General features: G+C 42.9%; 1 protein-coding gene across 5 annotated transcripts in view; it reads right to left on the bottom strand.

Annotated features, from left to right (window-relative positions):
* gulp1b (GULP PTB domain containing engulfment adaptor 1b) overlaps positions 1–24,267 on the bottom strand; it is a 645,746-nt gene that overhangs the window by 385,312 nt on the left and 236,167 nt on the right. Inside the window, exon 1 of one of the 5 annotated variants that reach the window (XM_072477950.1) lies at positions 2,160–2,324. The exons of the other annotated variants lie outside the window; for them this stretch is intronic. The gene's annotated coding sequence lies outside the window, so the exon portion shown is untranslated. Of the gene's footprint in view, positions 1–2,159; positions 2,325–24,267 lie in introns of those variants that run through there. 5 annotated transcript variants of the gene reach the window in all.

The following is a 24,267-nucleotide window of genomic DNA, read 5'->3' as shown; positions in this document are numbered from 1 at the left end:
AACATTAAAATAGAAAGCCTATATAGATTTTAAATGACTAGGTGGCGAAGTCTACATGCTGGATTTTACACAGAGGCAGTGACCCTGCTCCCTGGTTTAAAAGTTTCTGATTGGTCAGGTCAGTCTGACTGACCCCAGTGAAGGAGGTGGAGTGTTCAGTTTGTGTAGGTACGCGGGGGAGGGGAAGTCATGCTGGAGAGGGTGGGGGGTAGAGGAGGAGGAGGGTGTGAGTAATGGGAGAGGAAGAGCCTACTTTGGACAAGGGTGCCTTAACAGTAAGGACAACTCCCTAATCTTGAAAAAAGGCAGTCAGATGTCTTCATGCTGCTTGTGCACCACCCCCCCCCCCCACCCTCACTGATAAAATACCAGTGGTGACAGGAGAAGGGCCTTAAGTGGACATTAACTGGCTAGTTAATGGTCATAATTTGCCCAAGGACAGGCAATTTGCCTGATGGCTCCCTGTCTCTGGTAAAATGGCAGCGGGGACAAGTAGGTGATGGACTCTGTGCCACCATCAAGGCACACAATTCTACAGCACCGCTAGCCCACTCCCAGGAGGAACATAGCGTTCCATCCTATGTATGGAAATCACTTTTATCATGAACACAAACTAAGTTTTCTTTTTAAACTTAGAGTACCCAATTCATTTTTTCCAATTAAGGGGCAATTTATCTTCGCCAATCCACCTAGCTTGCACATTTTTGGCTTGTGGGGCGAAACCCATGCAAACACGGGGAGAATGTGCAAACTCCACACGGACAGTGACCCAGAGCCGGGATCGAACCTGGGACCTCGGCACCGTGAGGCCGCAGTGCTAACCCACTGCGCCACCTAAGTTTTGAACACAAACAAAATCTATACCCATTACGTTTGTTTATTCTCAGAAAATAAATCTGGATTAATATTTACCTGACAAATAGTTATCCAATTCCTTTTGAAAGTCACAACTGAATCCATTTCCATCACTTATTGAGGCTGAGTGTTAACAATCATAACAACTTGTTGCAAACAAACAAAAAAAGTCTTCAACTCCCCTTTTGCCAATTAACTTAATTCTGTTTTTCCTGATTACTGGCCATCTCTCCAGTGGATACAGTTTTTCCTCTATTTACCTTGTCAACCACCACACCCCTCAACAGCATTTCAGATAGTGCAATGCTACCTCAGGCTGGCACTGGATTGTCAGTGTAAATTTTATCCTCAAGTCTATGGAATTGGACATGAAACCGCAACCTTCTGACATGAAGGTAAGAGTGTTACCACTAGCTGCAGAGAAAGACTTGCACCAATTTTGTAATCATATTAGGTTTTCATTGTGAACTTGAAAAAAATTCTGATTTAGCATATTTTTAAACACGGTACAACATCAAATCTTCAGTCTGCATACAATCTAAAATATTATAAATCATTTTATAAAACTTTCAAAAATAAACCATCTGACTCCAAGAAATACCGAGATCACAAAATCTACCGTTCATTAAGTTTATTATATGATCGGAGTTGAATCACCACACATAATAATTGATAACTGCCAGAAAGGGTTGTTGCTACGGTTGTATATATAATAAAAAGTGTAAATTGAAGTCCACAGGTTCCTATGTAATTAACTGAATTAGGGAAGACCTGTGTCCTCCGCACCTCCAAACCATCCGAATTATGATTTTACAACCTCCTGTAACTGCAGTGCCCTGAGATTGAAAACTTTAAGCTGTTTTAGACTGCTGTAAGTTATACCATATTACTAAATGTATTCAATTATTAAAAATATTAGAATCTCTTTTTATGGCATGTGTGTTTTAAAATTTCATAGCGTCACCAGAAATAGAAATTCTTCATAAAAATGTAAACAGTGCAGAGTTATCAACGATGACCAAGAAGTATCTGATTCAAAAGAACCATTCCCCAGCTTACTAATGTAAACCTTATGGATAATTTAGCTGCATCACATTCCTCTAGGAGAACACAAAGATGGCACAGGAACACGCAATAGTTCATCATTTAAATCTTTGCTTTATTGACTAAATTGTTTGTGTTGTACTTTGCTTTGACGTTCTGTCTGATCATCTTAACATTGCCATCAATAAATCTCAGAATCGTTTGGTTCTTTCCTTTCCATAGCACGCAACACAAAGGAGAGCTGACTGTCGTCTACTTACAGCAACATGAAGCCAAGCATCGACCTATTTTTGAATCCGTCTCAAGCAGGCGTGCAAATCTATCTGTTAATCTAAAATCTAATCTCAGTCCCAATTGTTTACTACCGGTGCCTTAAGTAAGAAGATTGAGCACCTCACGTTGACTTGGAAATATACTGATATAAAACTGAAACAACTTACTGGTCTCGGAAAAGCCTGGAATTTTGAAGAGGAAGTTCTAGCTCAGCTTAATGACTTGCAGCTGCAAGGCAGATGTTGCTACGTACTGTGGGGCTTATAACCATATCATGAATGTTCAAACTTTTTTCCCTAAATTCCTCACAAACTATAAGTAGTCTTGCACTTTTAGACAACATTCATAAATGCTTAGCGATAAAAACACAAACTTGAAGAAAACATTGTCCTTGAAGCAAAATGAATTATTGAAAAAAATTGTCAGAAAATATTACTTTGTTTACTGAAAATTATTTATGTTTTGAGTATTTCAGCAGCTTTAAAATGCAAACTGTGCAACTTCAAAAGAAGTTTAACGATACAATATTTGTTGATGATTTTAGTCTTTTCTCCCACTGTATACTAAATGAAGCAGTCACTGCTAATCCAAGCGAATAATTTTGTACAAGTGGAAACAAGCCATAATACAAAATTATTTATTTGATACTAAAAAGTAAAGTATTTCCTGTTATCGTATTATACAGAGGCATTCGTGGACAGAGAGCTAGCAGTCTAGGCCAGTGAACACAGGGGCAATGAGTGCATGAGACGTGATGCATGTTAGGATAGTGGCACTGGGTTTTGGATCTGTTCAAGGTTATGAAGGTGGGAACTGGAGGCTGGCTAGTAGATCAATGGGATAATCAATTTTGGAGGTAATTAAAGCAAGGATGAGGGTTTCAGCAGCAGTTAAATTAAAGCGGGTGGAGAGGAGTCATATTCCTTTGTTGAAGTGACGTTCATTTTTTTTTCTTTTTAAATTTAGAGTACCCAATTAATTTTTTCTGATTAAGGGGCAATTTAGCGTGGCCAATCCACCTAGCCTGCACATCTTTGGGTTGTGGGGGCGAAACACACGCAAACACGGGGCGAATGTGCAAACTCCACACGGACAGTGACCCAGAGCCGGGATCGAACCTGTGACCTCACCGCCGTGAGGCTGCAGGGCTAACCCACTGCGCCGCCGTGCTGCCCTGTAAGTGACCTTCATGATGGAGGATATGGACTTGGATGTTCAGCTCAGGGTCAAGTAGGATGGCAAGATTGTATGAAGCCCGGTTAAGCAGCCCGATTAAGCCTCAGATAGTGGCCAGGAAGGGGGATGAAATCAGTAGTGAGGGAATGGAGTTAGTTGCAGAGTCTAAAGACAAAGGTTTTGATCGTCCTATTCTTTATTTGGAGGAAATTGAGGGGTGTCCATGAGGGCTGGACAAGCAGTCTGGCAAGAGAGAGAGAGGCAATAGGCTATGACAATATACTGCAATCTAATAGTATACCGAATACTGAGGTAATTACACAAATATTAAATGTCCTTGAATCATCTTAAAATGTCACATTCAAAAAGCCAGAGTTTGAGAAACATTTTCCCCAAGTATGCAAACTATCCAAAATATAAACGAAAGACTAGTATATATGCTTTAATTGCTTTCTTAATTATCGAGTGACTCCTTATTCTGTCTAGAACTGATATTCAATGGATTAAACATCGAGCAACGTAACAAGCCAGCAACAACTAGCCAAACCTCAAAATGTCAACTATTTCAATGAATAGAATATAAATATTTAATGAATCTCTTCCAATATAGCTCGTATGAATGAAGGAGAAAAATATACTATGTTATATAGAGGAAAAATGTGTTCAAAGTGGTGCTACGTAAACTACATTAAATCCCTGGAGGCACATAGAGTTGCGGGCATCTATCTGAGTAGTCCGAGCAGGTTTCTGCAATGATATAATGACTGCACAGTTAGCGATTTGAGGTGCTTACTGCTCCCAGGAAATCTATTTAGGTCGATGCAGCGCAGTTTTGAAGCAATCCACACCAATATGCAGCAAGACCTGGACAATATCCAGGCTTGGGTTGATAGCTAGCAAGTAATATCCGTGCCACATAAGTGCCAGGCAATGACCATCTCCAACAAGAGAGAATCCAATCACCTCCTCTTGATATTATTGTTGCTGAATCCCCCCCTATCAACATTCTGGAGCTTACCACTGACCAGTAACTGAACTTATCACCCATATAGCGCACAATTTAATGGAAAAGTGCCAGAGCCAGTTTAAAAAAAAAAAATTTAGAGTACCCAATTATTTTTTTTCCAATTAAAGGGGCAATTTAACGTGGCCAATCCACCAAACCTGCACATCTTTGGGTTGTGTGGGTGAAACCCACGCAGACATGGGGAAAATGTGCAAACTCCACACGGACAGTGACCCAGGGCCGGGATTCGAACCCGGGTCCTCAGCGCTGCAGTCCCAGTGTTATCCACTGCGCCACATGCCGGCCCAACAGGGCCAGTTTTGAGCACATTAATGGGGTGTTTTCCCATGCTTGCAGCGACGAGAACTACCCCGTTATTAAATGGGATATTTCTTCTTTATCTGGCCTCGGCGAGGAACAAACCGCCAGGCCGCACTTAGACCCATTTCCTACACTAATGAACTCAGCTCACCAGTGCAGGAAGGGATCATGGTGCCACTGATCTCTCGACCCCCCACCCCTGCCTCCGGACCCCGTAAACTCCCAACTTATCAATTAGGGGGTCTTCGAGCTCCCCCCGCTCTCCATCTCATAAGGGCAGGGCATCCCGCAGGCCTGATCCCCAGCATGGGCAAGATGCCACCCAGGCAGCTTGGTACTGCCAGCCTGACACCTCGGCAGTGCCCCAGCCAGTCTGGCAGTGCCACATGGGCCTGGGTGGCACTGTCAGGATTCCCAAGTGGCATTGGGTGCCAGGGTACCAACCTACCCAGAGCCCAACCACCTGGGGTCCCCGATCGCCTGGAAGAAACCCCCTCGATCGCCTGGGAGACCCCCCCCCCCACCCCTTCCACCCAAGTGCTGCTATGCCTGGTCCACGTTTGTGGAGATCAGTGCTAAATGGCACTCAGACGAGGTCTCAGAGATGAGGCAATTCGATCCTGCACCTTGGATAACTCCGATGTTGACATATTCAAGTGAGTCTAACGACTCATTTGAATATGCAAATCTGGTTCACATCAAGTGAGGGCGAAATCCAGATAGCGATGCCTCGCAAAATCCCGTTAGATTTCACAAAGCATAATGAACGTCATAAATCTCACGATGGCATCCTGCGAGATTTACCGACCTCGTCCAGAGTCAGCCGCGACAAAGCCGTTAGATTGCTCCCATAAATACTGTGGCTACAAGAGCAAGTCACAGGCTGGCAGTTCTACGGTGAGTAACTCATCACCCGACTCCCCAAAACCCGTCTGCCATCTACATGGCACAAGTCAGCAGTGTGATGAAATACTCTCCACTTGCCTGGATGAGTGCAGCTCTACAAACACTCAAAAACATCGACACCGTGCAGCACAAAGCAGCCTGCTTGATTGGCTGCCCGCCCACCATCTTCAATATTCACATCCTCCACCACCAACGGAGAGTGGTAGCAGTGTGTACCATCTATAAACTGCACTGCAATAACTCATCCAGCCTCCTTAGACAGCACCTTCCAAACCTGTGATCTCTATTACCAAGACGGACAAGGGCAGCAGATGGGAACGCTATCATCTGTAACTTTCCCTCCAAGTCACACACTGTCCTGATTTGGAAATACATCGCCGTTCCTTCACTGTCTTTGGGTCAAAGTTCTGGAATTCCATTTGTTACAGCACTGTGGGTGCATCTACACATGTGCTGCAGTAGTTCAAGAAGACAGCTCACCAACACATTTTCAAGGGCAATTAGATGCTGATCCAGCCAGCGATACCCACATCCCATTAAAAAAAATGTAAATGCTACATGAACAAATTCTCACCCATTATATTTACAATGTAAAAAAAAGTCTGCAAAAATGATAAATTAAAATTCAACCAGTAATTAAGATTGTTTTATTGAAAGGCGGTCAGCATTATTTTATATCTCTCTCTTACCCAATATTCAATAAAATAAAGTGTGAACATTGCTATCTTTGCTAAATCTGGTTGAATGACGCTCGTGCAAAAGCACAAGTGAAATTTCATGCTGCACTAAAATTTAACAATGTAAGTTGTTGAACATTATTGCACAACAGCTTTATGAGTGAGGATGATGATCAAGACTAGAATTGAACTGAGTTATGAAAGGGCTGCATTTGTTGACAGCTTACTTCAAATAAACAAGGGCAGCATCTCAATTTATCAAGATAATTTATGAGCATCACATAAACAGTGTTTTGTACTGCAACAGTCATCACAAGATCTGATATCACTATAAAATCTCTAATTGTCCAGCTATAAAGGGACAGTTAGAATGAGGCTAGAATTTTTTTAATGTTACGTTTGTTCATGGTTCTGTTTTAAGATTTGCTTGCTGCCTTGTTCTTAAAGTTGGGCATATGGTATAAAGGTTTTGATAACTACCACCAAAGGTGCTCTGTCACTTAAGTTGGATGCCAATTTCTTTTTGAATTTGTACCACTTGACTCATTAATATGGATTGTGTAAATGCAGTGTAAAGTTATTGACAAAGACCAGCAAAAAATAGCAACTACTCTATATATTGTTATGATCGGGTAGGTGAAGTGCCCTGTAAACCAAATTCCAAAAGGGAACCTTGGCAAGCAATTACTATCATTTTATTGTTGTATTGTACCACAAAAGGATATGTGTACAAAAGTCAAAAGCCATAAATTCCATTAACACTTACTGAGATTTAAAATATTAAATTAAAACATATATTAACAAAAGAAAAGTAAACTTAAACACACAAGATTACATTCACACTGTTAACATGCTCCTCCTAAATAATTTTCGCCTTGGTTAGACTCACAAATGAACATCCCTTTCGGCAACAATCCATTATAGATATTTAATCTATTAAGAAAATCCAGTAATATTACCACAAGACAACCCCACTGGTGTTGTGGGGGAGATATGTCACAGTGCATTGCCCCGACTCTGTTGTGGAAATTCAAAAAAAAACTTTAAAACAAACCCTGCTTTCTGAAAAAAGGGCACTTTTCTGGGTTAGCCGGAAACTGCCTCGCTTTGCTCTTCACAGTTTTGTCCCAGCACAGGACACATTCCGGGAGGTCTTGCATGGTGACCCACAAACACAGCCCCCATATCTTGCTTGAAGTATATTTTTGCCTCTTTCATGTTTGAGTCCATTGTTCTTAACCCTTCTTTGAAATTTACCTTCTCAGAATGTAACATCTTTTATGTTCTCCTTATTGCCTCCACTTTCGGGTTAAATAAAACGTAATATCTATGCCTTATTTCTGACCATTTCCAAGTTGCAAACCCTTTTTAATTCCCTTTCAAATTCAACAACTGAATACAACAAACCTTCTTTACCTCCTGATGCAAATTTCTATCCATGTCATATTTACTTGTTGAAAATTCAACCTTGCAATATTTACTCCAAGTGTACCCCTTTCACATGTAGACCCTTTGATGACCTCACCCAATCCTCAGCTTAATTACATTGGTCACACACACACACACACATCCATAAGCTTGCTTCACAGCATGACACAAACAACCCCAAAACATTTTTTAAAAACATCCCTTTCTTCACAATACATTCCTGACATATGAACATATAATTCCAACACTGACATATACATGTTTTTAAACTAAAGGCTGGCTACATCACTCGGGTTTTCAATGCCATGTTACTGTGTAAGAGAATGACAGAGAAATACCATGATTTTCAGTATTCGGGTGTTTTGTGAATGAAGCAACCCACCTCTTTTATATGAGAGAGATCAGGTTTGAACATTGAACAGTTTGTGCACAATTTCAAGTATTTAGGTTGTTGCTCTGTTTATCTGGTTATAAATATGGCGGTCAATATGGTCACCTTCCTTAATCCTAATTATGTTTACTTTAGAGTCGCCAGGTATCTCTCGATACCGCCACAAGGTTCAAACTCGAATACTGATCAAAGAGCCAATACACCAGTTAGTTAGTTCAAAGTCAATACTATTTATTTACATACACAGTAAGATCTACTCATGCACAACAGTACTACAAACTAAACTATCTCTAATGCTAACCTCCGATGCAGCCTCCGAGTAGGACAGAGCTTACAGCTTGCAGCACAGATCTTCACCATGTGCTGAGTGCATAGACTGGTTAGGACAAGGCATAGGTCTTTAGTTTAATCTAACATCGTGTTAACCCACAGTGAAAGTATGTTCAACAGTTTCTAACTTAATAAAATAGTGTTGCACTATTTTAAGTGTTGGTGGCCTGTATGTGTTCCACGGATCCAGAGCACCCAACACATCAGACTTGTTCTCCCCTATTCATTCAAGTTGAATCATGGTGAATCATGGTTCAGAGTTTACTTATTGCTTTGGATGGACGATCCTTTGGAGGAAGTGGAATGGCAGCAGTTGCCTCAGCATTCAGGATGCACTACATGGGCTCATGAGAACTCAGGCGAGGGAGCCTGCCTATGAAAGGCTTTACACCCAGTCTACATGGCAAGAATCATGTTCCTTCAATTGACTGAGGAGCATTGCACCAAGAGGCATCTTTCCTATTTCAAACATGTCTAATGCAAACTCTTCTGCAAACCTAATATGTTTGAAGAGCACAGCGATAGACACAGCCATGACACTGCCAGGGCATCACTAGACATATTACGGAGCTATTAAAGCAAAGGATAGAACTGGAGACTTCCCGCAATATGCCCTCACACAAAGTCTATGGAATCATTGTAGTTGTTGCTGCATGTTGCACAACATGGCATTCAGTGTGGATTGCAGCTGGATGATGCATCATCAGTGTCATCATCCGACAAGGATTAATTGAATGAAGACGAGAGCAAACACATCACTGTGCAGCCAGGGTCCAGGGATCACTTAATAGTACAATACTTCTTTCGATCCCTGAAAGGTTACAGACCAGCCCTCTGCAGCAACAGCCTGTTCTCACCCAGTTCAAGACATCCTTGAACTTGCATTAAAGAACATTAAAATTAATTAACCAACTTTTATACGAATAACATACTGTAATGCAAAAGCTGCTACGAAAAGACACTGTAGTTTAAAGTAATAAAGATGATTATTTTAATACCATACACAATAATTGCCTTGAATTGATCTCTCAATAAAGTATGCATCCATGGATATATAAGCAAAATACTGCAGATGCTGGAGATTTGAAATTCAGGGTGCGAATTACTGGCCTGCTGGAATCGGGACAGGTGGTAGATCCTGGAAGAGGCCACTTCCAGGATTCTCGACGGTCATTACATCTTGCGAGATCTAATGAGATCACCCGAGACGTTGCGATCTGGATCACATCCACAATGGCCGGGACCCAGACTTGCAGAGCTAAATGAGTTTAAAAGCTCAGTTAACTCCATCAATGCCAGATGGAAACAGCTCCCGGGAGCTATCGGCCTTGCCGAGAAGACACCAGCTGAACACTGTTTACCATTGGTCCACACAAAAGGGGACCAGGCAGAACGGCAGTTTGGGTGGTGGGGGGGGGGGGGGGCACTACTGATAAAACACAGGCATCTTGGCACTGCCAACCTGTCACCCTTGCAGTGCCATATGGGTGCCAGCCTGGTGCTGCCAACGTGCCCCTATGATATTGCCATGATGGCAGGGGTACAGCTTAAGTGCCAGGCTGACAGTTGTAAGGTACCCAGGTGGCATTCTGACCATGCCAGGCATTGGGTCTTGGGGTCCTGCCTGTATGAGGCCCGTATGTCACCCCAAACTCTTCCTGTTCCTACGCTGTCTGGAAATGTGACCGAGTGCGGCCTCTGCAGGGTGTTCCCCATTGAGGGCTGAAAAAAAAAGATGCTGTTAGAGAGTTCCGCCCAGAGCGGATTCTGATTTTTTTTTGGTTAGATTGCGCCCAAAAACAAACCGCCAGAAAAACCCAACCAGTTTGGCACGATCTATGGAAAGAGAAAGCGGGTTAACATTTCAAGTCGAATATGACTCTTCATCGAAGCTCAAGGTGAAGAGGCATATTGGACTCAAACATTAACTCTGTTTTACTCTCTCCACAGATACCGTCAGACCTGCTGAGTTTTTGCAGCACTTTGTTTTTTCTAAATCCATCAAACTTTTTTTCTTTTTCACTACAAGTTCCTTTGGTCAGTGATTTCAGGAGAGTCAGTGGAGGGCAGCAGTTGCCCATAGCCTGTGAGTTCAGGATTCTCAAAGCCACGAGGGCCCAGCTGAACAATACCTGCACTTCAATTATCCTGGCAATTATTGGCTGAGGGGTGGCAAAGGAGTAAGCAAACCAACATCCTGACGGAAGGAAACATGTGCCTTTCTCATTCAGCTTCCGTTTTGTGGAAGTGGCAAATGTGCATCAGTCCCAATTATCGGCAGGAGAACTAACAGCAGAAAATGAGTGAAAGTCCAAGGGCATGATTCTCCAGCCTCATTGCGCTCTCACTTGAGCGAAACGAGGCCGGTGAATAACGAGAAAGGCAGAAAATGAAAAACGCGCCAGGCGCCAAACAGTTTGCAATGCAACCCGCCTGCTCCTGTAGGTGAAATCGGGATCTACCCATTTCGTGGCGAGAAACCAATTATCACCACTTAAGCCCTATTTCCATATAACTAACAAGAGCCACCCCATAACAACGGCCTCCCAGCATTCAGCGGCCTCCCCAGCAAGTGCTCACGCTGCCGCCAATTACAATTCCTTTTGAAAAACGTGAACCTGGCGGAAGGGCTTCTCTCGGGAGCCGAGGAAGTAAGTAGCCAGCTTTGCTCACAGGCAAAGAGCCCTGGGGTGTTGGGCTTGCCACCCCAATGCTCAGCAGGGGTGGCCTGCCATGGGAGTATGTGTGAGGGGGGTGGGGGAGGCACGGGGGCGGGGGGGGGGGGGGGGGGGGGAGCAACCAAGGGGCGACTGCGCATAGCACCCGTACTCGTTCCGGAGACGACCCTTGCCCCTGCTCATCTGCTCCACTGACCACTCATAACCACCACCAACTGCCAAGGCCTCTGGCTGTGCGGCTGAAGGCTAATGGGGAATTGGCATTCGTGGTTAGGTGAGCACTTCACACAATCCAAGTGGATTCCCGTAGGGGCGATGGGCTATGTAGCATGTGGGAGTCATTGCCTAGCAACCCAATCACACTTTGATGCCTGGACACTGTGCCTCAACACTGCGGGAGGCAACACCACACACGCAGCAGCCAATATCCGAACACCCAGGGGATGGAACACAGCTCCAGCGACATGAGTGCAATGGGGAGGGGGAGATGCCTGGAGTGATGTGTCAAGGGTTCGGAGGTCTGTAGCCAGTTAAAATGGCTAACTCCCGATTTAGAATGGCGAACGGCAAAGGCTGATGGGAAAGTCAGCCAACAGGACACAAACAAGCAGCTGCGGGTTGAGTGTGTATTTACCTCTGGAAAGGCCAGACAAGATCGATACCGGCAACCATCAGCATAACAAAACACCAGCCATCTGCATATTAATGAGCAATCCCCGGGAACAATGAGCAACATTTAGACACATAAAGCCAAACCAGACTCTTTGGCGCCAGCAGAAGTCTACAGAATGGGAGGTGAACGACCACCTCAGGACCACTAATCGATCAGGGAACCGCTCCAGCATTGGAGAAAATCGAACCAAGTGATTGGGACAAAGTCCAATCACTTGGAACCAGGTACAGGGTCCACCCCGAAAGGCGGGAAGCCCCTGGGGACTATAAGAATCAAGCCCAAAGTTCAAATCGGCCCTCTGCCCTCTGCTTCTCTTCTGGACCGGGTCACTCAGCAACGCGAACCAACCCTTGAAAGTGACCGGTCCAGCCATCGCTGAAATCTAGTAAGACTTGCTTCAACACTCGCTACGAGATAGGCGCTCCTAGCTACCAATCTGTACCAACTTCGGATCCCGCAGGCTCAAAACCCGAACGAAAGGCCATTTGTTTCCCTGACCTGGTGGGCCAGTTCCAAGTTAAGTATAGGCCTGTTAGTTGTAGAAGTAGCTTAGACGTAGAATTTATACATGAGTAGTGATTGCTGTGTATAATAAATGTGCTTTGATTTAAATCTTACTAAGCGGTGTGTTGGATTATTGATCATTACTCGGACTTGAACCACGTGGCGGTATCAGAAAGATACCTGGCAACTCACGAGCAAAGGTGATAAAACAGAGCAATTAAACTAAGGCAAAAGTTAGCAACAGGTCGGCCTGCATTGTGGAAGAAAGTGACAGAGACATCATATTTGTTGTGCACAAAGGTGTTTATTGTGCGTAACGATTTCCCACTTTCCCGAACAGCTATGGATCCGCCGGAATGTCACTGATATCTCCCTCTGAAATGTCCCGGCTGGGACCTGGGATTCAGCAGATCTCTGACTGCTGTCTTGCCTGGGGGGTTCCTGCCTCCACCTGATGTCCATCATCAGCTGTGTGGTGCTCAGCAGATTGTGACCCAGAAGCCTGACCCCTAACATTTCCCAACGAGGTGTGCGTGTGCTGGTGGACGGTGGGGATGGCGCAACTATTATGGTGACATCCTCAGAGGTCTCCTCCAAGTGGTCTCATGACAAGCTGGATGGGCCCGCTGACCATGTCCAGTGCCCACTGCTCTGTTGCTGTGAGGGGCCGCGGGTTTGGCGGTCCCCTTCCAGTCTTCTCCAGCTCCCAGCGGTTATGAACAGCCTTCTCCTGTGGGGGTTTTTGGGGGGTGGGGGGTGGGGGTGGGGGTGGGGGGGGGGGGCAGGGGGGAGGGGGGGGCAGGGGGGAGGGGCGGGGGGGAGAAAGAACAGAAAACACACAGTTTTAGACAGTTCAACGCATGCAGCCCATGGGGTGGTTAGCTGGTGGCTTCAATGACCAGGGCACCTAGGCATGGGGGCCAATACGGGTGCCAGCATATGTGCAGGGTGGGGATTCGGCTGCCCTCTGGGTAGGGGGGGGAAGGGGATACAGGCGTGTGGGTGGAGGGGGGGATGCTTAGTGACAGGGGCACAGTGTTGCCTACTCACCCTGTCTGCCCTGAGGTGGTCGTGCAGTTTTTCCCGGCATTGCAGGCCGGTCCGGATGGTGCTGCCCATGCCGCTGACAACCTCTACAACCTGCATCCAGACCCGGCAAACAGCCTGGGTACAGGGTTGCCCAACTATCCTGCACGGCATTTCGCAGTGTCTTCAGTTCCGCGTCGATGAACCTCCGTGCCGCACGGCTATATGTCACCTTGTTGGCTGGGATGGTGTTTGTGGGGAGTGAAGTGTGCAGCTCGTCAGCCTCCTGAGCGCCAATCACGGACCCAGCGAATCAGGTGCCGTTTCTCCAGTGCTAGCCGCTCAAAGGTCGCTGAATTGGTCCAGGTGCAGCGCCAGTTTTGCTGTCGTAGAAGTCCATGAATCCTGCCACGGCGTCAACACTTAGTCTCAGGAACGGAGAATCCGGCCCTATATCTATTCAGTAAATCAGTCTCTTAAATGGAGTTAGTTTTGGTGTCAGTCATTTGTGCTTTCACAAAGGCTGGTAACATTGACATCTTAAGCACACTTCGATCTGGTTTATATGCTCTAATATAAAGTGCAGAGTGAAAGTTGACCCCAAACAAATAAAAAAATGACTTATCCCTAAATTCAGCCATAATGCGGAAATTCTTTGGCAGGCCTTCCAGCTTGGTGTTATTACCCTCATGAGGGAAGTATTCATTGTCATAGCTGGGCCCCTGAAGTACACCTATCTGTCCTCTGCATTAGATTGGAGGTCTTAACCTCCAATGGAAATCTCCTAATGAAGGGTTATCACAACCTGAAACATTGAGGGGGATTATCCACTCCTGTTTTTGTTTGTCAAGATTGGCAACGGAAGCAGAAAGTGCGGTGGAAGGCTCAAATCGCATTTCATGCCAACAGAAAGGCATGACACAATTGTCCCATCAGTGACATAACGGAAATTCCAACGTTCCCTGTCAGGAGCCCCGTTACAATAAATTTACATCTAAATATCAGACTTCTACATCGGATAATTCCCCATCCCCTCCATTACATAATCCATTCACATTGGTGCATGTCAACGTGACTTATGATAGGTCTCCCAGGCATGCATCTGAAGAGCCCCAGATGGTCTTTGGGTTGTGGGGGGGAGAATGTGCAAACTTCACAGATAGTGACAGGGATCGAACCCGATTATCAGTGCGGTGAGGAAGCAGTGCTAACCACTGCGCCACTGTGTCACCCTCCTTTCAAATTTTTTGACTATCAGCTGAACAATATGACAGAGAAAGTCGCCGGCCATTTTTCCACCAGCTACGCCACTCTGCTGATAAAGGGAAAATTATGCCAAACTGCTGTTTCTCTTCTCAGATGCTGTCTGACTTGCTAAGTATTTTCAGCATTTTCTTTTTTTTTTTAATTCATATTTCCAATATATATACAATACTTTGCTTTTAATAAGAGAGTATTCTCCAACAGCTGCATCGTGAGAAGAATGCTGCTAGCAGAGGCTTTGAAAGCAACAAGAGTCAGCGTGGACTGAGAATAAAAGGTGTTAGAGTATGTCTATGTGATGGGTGTTGCAGGATTTGACACAGGAGAGGATATCATTCAGAATGTTTGTGGGATACTGGGAAGGGAAAAGAGTACTATTACCAGTCAGGGAGAGAAATGGAGAAAAGAAGAACAATATCTGCTCTTCCTGCTTTTGACGGGACACTGAAACATTTCCTGCACTGTTTTTAGATACTAGGGGTAATGTGCCTGAAGACTATCTGAAGTCACCAGGTCTGATGAAAGTCAAATTTGGGATTCTTCCTTCCATTGCTGGGAAACAGAACTTTGTTTTGATTTGTTCAAGAAGGACCTCCTAGGAGACTTAAGACAATCTTCAGGCCAACTTAACATGCACTTTTCAGCACACAATATACCGCTTTCAGCGTAGTTAATGCAATATCTGTTCAGGGAGTGCATTCATAAGACCATAAGACATAGGAGCGGAAGTAATGCCATTCGGCCCATCAAGTCCACTCCACCATTCAATCCTGGCTGATTTCAACTCCATTTACCCGCTCTCTCTCCATAGCCCTTAATTCCTCGAGAAATCAAGAATTTATCAACTTCTGTCTTAAACACACTCAACGTCCCGGCCTCCACCATTCCTGATTTAAATAGACGACTAGAGGCTCACTGAGAATTACATATAAAAAGTGGATGGATCGCCTGCTCCATGAGACATGGTGGAGCGGGAAGCACGGCAGTCAAAGTCAAATAAGATCCAGGAGTTAAAATACACAGAACCTGAAATCTGGGTTGAGTATGTTTTGAACTTACCTTCTACTCTGTCACCGAATGCCAACATGTTGTATGATTCTTTTACAATTCATTCTATTACCAAAAGTATGCCATCCAACTGAACAGTAGACATATTCAAACAAAAGAATCAGCTAAACAGGCAATGAATGATTTAAGCTTCAGTAAAGATTCAGATTTTATTTCATCCATGTCAGTGTATGATACCGGGCAGCACGGTAGCATTGTGGATAGCACAATTGCTTCACAGCTCCAGGGTCCCAGGTTCGATTCCGACTTGGGTCACTGTCTGTGCGGAGTCTGCACATCCACCCCGTGTGTGCGTGGGTTTACTCCGGGTGCTCCGGTTTCCTCCCACAGTCCAAAGACGTGCAGGTTAGGTGGATTGGCCATGCTAAATTGCCCTTAGTGTCCAAAATTGCCCTTAGTGTTGGGTGGGGTTACTGGGTTATGGGGATAGGATAGAGGTGTTGACCTTGGGTGGCGTGCTCTTTCCAAGAGCCGGTGCAGACTCGATGGGCTGAATGGCCTCCTTCTGCACTGTAAATTCTATGATAATCTAAATTCTATGATAAATGTGATACAGAACACAGCTAAGAAATAAATCATACATTAGAGAAGAAGAGGGTGATACTTTTGTAAAGGTTTTTAAAAGAAATCAAATTACCTACCAAAATGATTTTGAGATGGCTGGACAAATAAGCTCTTTCACGAGAGAGTTATATGGTTATTTTCATATTGATGCCAAGGGCAATGATCAATAAAACTCAATTTCACTCTGAATGCAATAATATTCCCTTCCACAGTCAGAGAGAGACAGTGAATTGCACACTACTTAACTGGATTTCATAACGCTCAAAATGCAGAGTGTGAAACTACAATATTCTTTTAAATGTGACACAAACGTGCAAGATGTCTACATCCATGCCATCAAAACAAAAACATTACTCACCAGGAAATGGAATGCGGAGTATACATACTTTTAATATTCAATAACTTTAATATATGACAACATGGCATAAAACATACAGTGCAGAAGGAGGCCATTCGGCCGATCAAGTCTGCACCGACCCACTTAAGCCCTCATTTTCACCCTATCCCCATAACCCAATAACCCCTCCTAACCTTTTTGGACACTAAGGGCAATTTAGCATGCCCAATCCACCTAACCTGCACATCTTTTGGACTGTGGGAGGAAACCGGAGCACCCAGAGGAAACCCACGCAAACATGGGGAGAACATGCAGACTCTGCACAGACAGTGACCCAGTGGGAAATCGAACCTGGAACCCTGGCTCTGTACAGCCACAGTGCTAACCACTGCTACCATGCTCTAAATGATACAACGAGCCAATACATATGCAAGGTACAGCTCATCATTTTGCTTGGATTAATAGTGAAGTAATTTTTAAATCAACATCTGATGCAATACATTTCCATTACACAGTTAATTTTCTTAACAATATGTCTTCAGTGTTCATTTCTTCATCACAGACTTTGTTTCCCTTGGCCACGAGAATCACCAAACTATTTTTTTTAAATGCACTTAAACCCCACTCAATTGTTTAGCTGAAGTCTGTCTTTTACAGAGTTTCGAGAACCATCTGTTGTATGTGACTCCCATATTCTAAACCTTGCCATTATTTAAATATTCAAGTATCCTTTCAATCTAACATACACTATAATTTCTCAGACACCTATATTTAATCATCAACACAATTGCTTACAACCATGCAGTGCAGATGTTCTCTGTATGGAAAACAGTAAAAACCATGAAGAAAAGGTCCACAACATAAACTTGGGTAGTCAGCAAGTTGCATGAATCACAATTTATCCTCACAGTGATTTCTAATGAGGAATAAAGTATTATATACAAAGTTCTCAGTTAAACTTGACAGAAAGAAAGCTTTTCCTTCTTTTGGGGAGTGGTATAATTTTTACTGTTTTCATTTGGGTTAGGCTAAACACCTGACAGAGGGAAGCAATTAGCCGAAGCTTCAAGTAAACTGGATCAATCCCAAATTATGGATTCCATTCAAAGTCTTTTGTGACCAGGGAAGAATGACAATGAGGTGGCAGAAATCCAACTCAACTTCAGTTTTCTGGCCAATGCTCATGCAATTAAGTTCTAAAATGATTTACTGATTTGAAGGTGGTGAACCAAAAAAAGAACTGGAGCAAAAGAAATACTATTTTTTCTTTGAAATACTTCAAACCGAGTGTCCAAAATGCACAGTTATGTCTGTTCAGGTAACCAGACATGCTAAATGGAGTAGAAGGCATTTGAGCTGCAGTGGGGAGGTACAGAAAACAGCCAAACCTCAACACATGCTGACAGTTATAATCAGGACGTAGTTATATTTCTACTACAGCTGACTATAGAGCAGCATAAGAAGAAAAAGAAACGGGTCCTGAACCATTCTCTTGCCCACAAAGGAAGCACAAAACCATCAGTCAAACGGTCTTCGTGATTGACAATCCTGACACTCAACACAATAAACCCCCACGCTCAGCAGCATGCTGTGCCTGCCATACGTTCTATCTACATGAAAACACTGCAGAAACTTATCAAATTGACTTCAACACTTGCCAGCCCAGTAATATATAGCATCAAGAAAGATAAATGTAGCAATGTCATGGAGGCATCAACAATCCAAATAACATGCCATCCTGAAACTAACATTCCTTCAAGATCCAATTCCCATTTAACACCACTGTTAGTTAATACAGATGTTAAAAGGTGAAAATCAAGAGGTTTCTGTCAGTGATTCCTTCCTCCTTCACAAGGTTCATTTTGAGGGTCCCACAGATTAAAAGCTTGAAAAATAACCTGAATTAACATGCACTTTTACTTTTACAATATTGGTCTCGCTGTAAAAATCCTCGAAAAAGCTGAGCCTTGTGGAATTAGTCTTAACTGGGTATTTAATACCATACTTCGTTCATAATTACTGCTCAGCATCCTCTCATGCCCTGAAAAACTAATTTTACATTTGTTAAATGTCAAATTTTTCTATTACAATGTTTGGGATCCATGTCTCCAAGAACTATATTTTCTTTTAATTGGAAGGGCATCGAACACTCAAAGGTTACAAGTCCACTTTGGCAAGTTGCTTCTTCTAAGAAATCACATGACTTCAGCTAACTGCTCAGCAAGATACTTGGGGAGATAGGAGTTACTTTGTTTACTTGAATAAAAAAAACATTATTGCCAAGCTCCTGTTGATTGGATCAAACACTCCTGGGCCTGTGAGAAGTTGTGTCTGAACAGGTTTTTTTGAACTGTGTGTCTTGGGAGCGATCTGTGGAGAGAGATTGCACTGCCCTCTCTCCCTATATTGGTAACAGTCCAAATGGGTATTCACCTTCAACCAGAAAATTCCCATCTCAGTATAACAAGCGAGAGTTAACAAAGGTGGTGTTTCACTGAAGATCCTTTGGAAAGGACATCTAAATAATTACTCTGATCAGCATTTTGTCATATCGACAGTGCCAAGACATTTTTGAACTTTATCCCTTTTCGTAAACTACTCCCTTACGCCAACCTCTGCGTTTGTATTGCCCTTTGTTTCATTTTACAATTTTGGGGGGGAATTTCTAAAGAAGTAAATTGTTACACTTCTGGATTACAAATTGTAGTTTAACCAGTTTTACAACTTGTTTTTAAAAATAGTTTTGTTGTGTAATAAAGCCATTATTCTGAGTTTTTTTGAAAGAAGCTTGGTGAAAGTCTTTTTTATTGTAGGTCTAGCGATAGTGAAGACAAACAGTTGGCCATTTTGGTGAGTGAATTAAATTTTTTCACGTATGATGCGACCTGTGGCGTGCTGGGGTTAGATAAACTGCACACTCTTCCCATTTTGGTCATTACAATGATTTTAAAAACTCCACAGATTTAAAATAACTATTTTATTTCTAATTCCGCTTCTACCTTAATCGCATGAGGATATCCAAATCTTTATTTTGCTGTCTGCAAAATGATTAAAATGTGCCTAATAGGGGCAGCACGGTGGTACAGTGGTTAGCACAGCTGCCTCACGTTGCCGAGGTCCCAGGTTCGATCCCGACTCTGGGTCACTTGGCCGTGTGGAGTTTGCACATTCTTCCCGTGTTTGCGTGAGTTTCGCCCCACAACCTAAAGATGTGCAGGGTAGCTCAATTGGCCACGATAAATTGCCCTTTAACTGGAATAAATGAATTGGGTACTCTAAGAAAAAAATGTTTTAATGTGCCTAATGATTAGTTAGTATCTTTATTTCAAGTTTTTTGTCTATGTGAAATCACCAACATGATTGGCAGTTTAGCCTGATTTATCACCTCACTTTTGCTGGACACCTAAGATCATTTTGAGCCAACACTGGAATCAAAGTAACATAAGTAAAAGTGAAATCTACCACATAGAGTTCACTAGATCTTTGTAAGCAGTTATCCTTGAAGTCAACAGCGAGTACCATTTCTTTGCCACTGACTGCAAAATCCAAATCAAAATATTTAAACAACTGGCCAATCCAAAACAAGCAACATTAAACCATGAATAACGAGAAAGCATTTATTTTGAGCTCAGCTTCATTCCATTAATGTACATAATTAAGAAAAATGCCAAAATATACCTGAACAATAAGTGCTTATCACCCAGGTGGCATCGGATATTGTTATTTTGATAAACTTTAAGTATCGACTCCATCAGTATCATAAATTATAGCTTAGACCTTAGCAATATTGATGTTTGGGTTAAAGACAAAGTCCTTTTCCTGCATCTAAATCATTACCCTGCATTAATGGAGTTAAATACATAACTGAAGCTGTAACTTGTACTTCTGAGTTTACTGTATTATGAAGCTGAAAAACAAAAGCATACCATAAAATGAAACATAATTCAATTTTATTTAACAAACTTGTATGTGTTCCACATAGTACAGAGTATAACTGTGCAACACAGGCACATAGCTAAGTCATTATGTTCTGTATAATTAGAAAAATCTTTAAGATCTGACTTTAGCTATTACTTATTGGAGTAAATGATTTACTGCCCGATAGTTTCTATTTTAGCACGAATGTTTCTTATTAGTTTTTGTTATTCAATGTATTGCACTCATTCTTTTTGGTACAAGGAGCATTTTTCTAATAATGTCCAACAAATCGGAGGTCTATGGTTGTACCATAGGCACAACACGTGTTAACAGAATCTTATGAAGAAAGCATTGGGATGAAATGATCAAAGTTTTGATATTCTCCTTTGTGACAATCTATGGCCAGAATTTCTGGCCGTTGGGATTCTCTTTTCCTGCTGGCAGCGCATTCTTGCCAGTAGGTTTCCCAATAGCATGGGGTGGCTTCAATGGGAAATCCCATTGACAAGCGGTGGGAAGAGAGAATCCTGCTGCCAGTGAATGGCGCTGTTAAGAAACATGCGGCTGGGGGATCAGAGAATCCCGCCCTATATCTATTTTGTGAACTAAATGACCATTTTGTTTTTCAGAACCTTGCAAAATTACATAATAAAAGACTTGGTAGAGCCTTAAAGCACAGTTATAAAGAAACAAAATTAATGTTTTTACCTTATTAATTCTTTTTGGTAAATTTTGGTTCTTTGGGAAAAGTAGTTTGGAGGTCAACAAGGCAGTTGTGAAGAAACTGAAAAGGGAGATGTTAACCCAAGGGTTTTCGGCATTGGAATATTAGTAGTGTCCATTAAAGGAATTTGGTCTTCATGAAAGCTGTTTACAAACTCTGCTTGCAAGCTCATAACATAAATCTTGTAAAAATACATTGCAATGCATATCTATGAAAAAACCTTCAGGGTTTTTTTCTGGCCTTTTCAAACAACTTGTGAAATATTTTTCATGAAGTACACCTTTTTTTAAAATTCAGGTCACTGTTACTCTGCCCAAATCATTAATTTCCTCTACACAGTTCCCAATAAACAGCGGGATTATCCCTTCTGGGGGACTAAGTCCCCACGCCGGCGGGAGAACCGTCGGCAACCACTCCAGCGTCACCAGCCCCCGAAAGTGCGGAATTCTCTGCACTTTCGGGGGCTAGGTGGACGGCGGAGGGGTTGGCGCCGCTTCAGACGGCGCCGAAGGGACTGCGCGAGTTTGCGCCGAAGGGTCGCCGTGATCTCGTGCATGCGCAGACCGGCCGGTGTATTTTGGCGCATGCGCAGGGGGTTCTCTTCTCCGCGCCGGCCATGGCGCAGTCCAACAGGAGCCGGCGCGGAAGGAAAAAGTGCCCCCACGGAACAGGCCCGCCCGCAGATCGGTGGGCCCTGATTGCGGGCCAGGCCACCGTGGGAGCCCCGCCCCAAGGGTCAGATCCCCCCGCACCCTGGCGAGGACCGCCCCCGCCAACTTACCTGCTAGTGTGGGACCATGCGTAACCCACGCCGGTGGGACTGGCCAAAAACGGACAGCCGTTCGGCCCATCAGGATTGTCGGATGGCCGCTGCCAATGGTCCCCGACCGGTGTGGCATGAATCCCGCCCCTGTCCCAAAAATGGCGCCGGAGAATATGGCAGCCGGCGTCGGAGCGGAATTCGCGCTGCCCCCTGGGGATTCTCTGACCCGGCGGGGGGTCAGAGAATCCCGCCTGAAGTGTTTGAAAAATCAACAGATGCAGCTACAAACAGAAAATATAGGTTAAATGAAATACAACTTTAAATAAATGTTCTCATATTGTTGTCAATAATTATTCTGCATTATGGACTTAAAATTCACCTTCACAGCCTCTTTCCATGGTTTGGACTCCTGCTTGGCAGGAGGACAGTGGCAGAAATACAGAAGTTAACCCAATAATTTCAAGTCAATTTTGATTTCTCCCGACTTTAGGAACTTGTATTAGTTGTGAAACCCCAGAAAAATGTGCTGTTTAATGTGTAGGAACAATATGTAATAACGGCATTTCAAAGATTACACTTTCAGGATGTTTATAAAGCTGGGACTGAAGAACATGCGACCTAATCTAAACTATTATAACTGCTTAAATGTTTAGTATAATACAGAAAAGTCAACGGAGATATAATTATGTACTATAAATGATGTTTCTGAACAGAAGCTGTGGAGAGCCTTCTTAGCTGGGTTTTGGAAAGGGTTTGGTTTGGCACTGTGCATCAGGTGCCTGTGTCACAGGTGAAATGTGAGCAACAGGAATAAACTTGGTATTTAAATTCTGTGAACTATTTAAAGTGAGTCGTGCTCATAAATGTTAAATGATTTAAACTCAAACCATTGTGCATTTAGGTTTTTTAACTTTTTTTGTGTATGGCAAATTGATAAAAGGTAACTGCAGATGCTTTTGTTTCTTTTTTTTATACTGAAGAACTGAGAAAATTCAGTCCAATAGCCATGTCCATCTGTCCTCTGGCGTTACTCCGTCTTCTACAGAACTCGGTGATCTCCTCCATGGTTAGCTGGATAATGCATGAGTACATACCATTCAGACCTGGGGTTTTATCCTTTTAGTTTCATTAAATAGTTAACTATTTTCTCCTTCGCTATCCTGTGATGGGCCAGGGTTTAGAGAACACCAAAGTGTATCATGGAGTTCACCTGACCCACAACTTTTAATAGATTTTGGTTATGGGGAGCACAAGGGCCCACTCTACAGGTGTGATGCAACAGAGATCTAAAGTACTTTTAAAACAAAACAATGTTTATTCCATGAATCCAGTTAACAGTTTATAAACACACAGTAAACATCTTAGCAACTATTAACTCAAATACCCCCCACCCCCCCCCAAAGAATACAGTCTTCTATAAGTAACCCTTAATCTTTCCCAGCAACATCCATAAGACAAATACCCTCTTTAACAAATATAGCAGGTTTTAAATTCTCTACTGAGAGCAGTTATCACTTTTAAATTAGCAAGTGATCTGAAGACTTTCTTTACATGCAAAGAGATCAAAATTACACCTTGTTTGGCTGGATGCAGCTCCAACTCTGAAAACGAAACTAAACACGCACATTAGCTGCTGGCTCAAAAACTAAAGTAAAACAGACAGACAGCCCAGCTCCACCCCCACTCTGACATCACTGCAGCTATTTGATAAACACCCACTTCTTAAACATACATCCACTACAGATATTTGATAAACACCCATTTCTTAAAGGTACTTTCACATGACAATCCCAACTATATTAATATTCTTAGCATTAAGTCTGGTGAACTGTCTACTTTGTTATATTTAGTACATAAAGAGGTAAAGTACTTATTCAATAATTCTACCATTTCTACGACATTAATTGTACGTCATTAATTGTGAATTTGTTTTAATCATCCTTGAATGGTCCTATCCTCACATCAATTTTTCTTTAATTATTTATGCACCTATAGAACACTATTATCCCCTTTTAGATTCCTTGGTAACTTGATTTGATCTTTCTTCCTGATGCTTGTTTAAACTTCTCTGAAGTTATTTGTATTCCCATTTGTCCTCCTTTAGTGTCTAAGTAGTTCTTCAGATACACTTTTCTTTTGATTCAATTTTTCCTTTTCATTCATCCAAGGTGCCATAATTCGCTTGCCTGTTTTTGGCTTTTAGTGGAATACATTTCTCATGTCATTTATTCACTACTTTTTAAAGAGGTCTCACAGTTTTGCTGTTTCTTTCTTTATTCAAGATTTGTTCCCGGTTTACTTTGTTGAGTATCACCCTCATTTCCTCATAATTTGCTCTTTTC

This window comes from Scyliorhinus torazame, chromosome 2 (assembly GCF_047496885.1).
Source record: "Scyliorhinus torazame isolate Kashiwa2021f chromosome 2, sScyTor2.1, whole genome shotgun sequence".
NCBI classification, from domain to species: Eukaryota; Metazoa; Chordata; class Chondrichthyes; order Carcharhiniformes; family Scyliorhinidae; genus Scyliorhinus; species Scyliorhinus torazame.
Note: the sequence above shows the minus strand (reverse complement) of the source record. Positions and strands in the feature narration are given on the sequence as shown.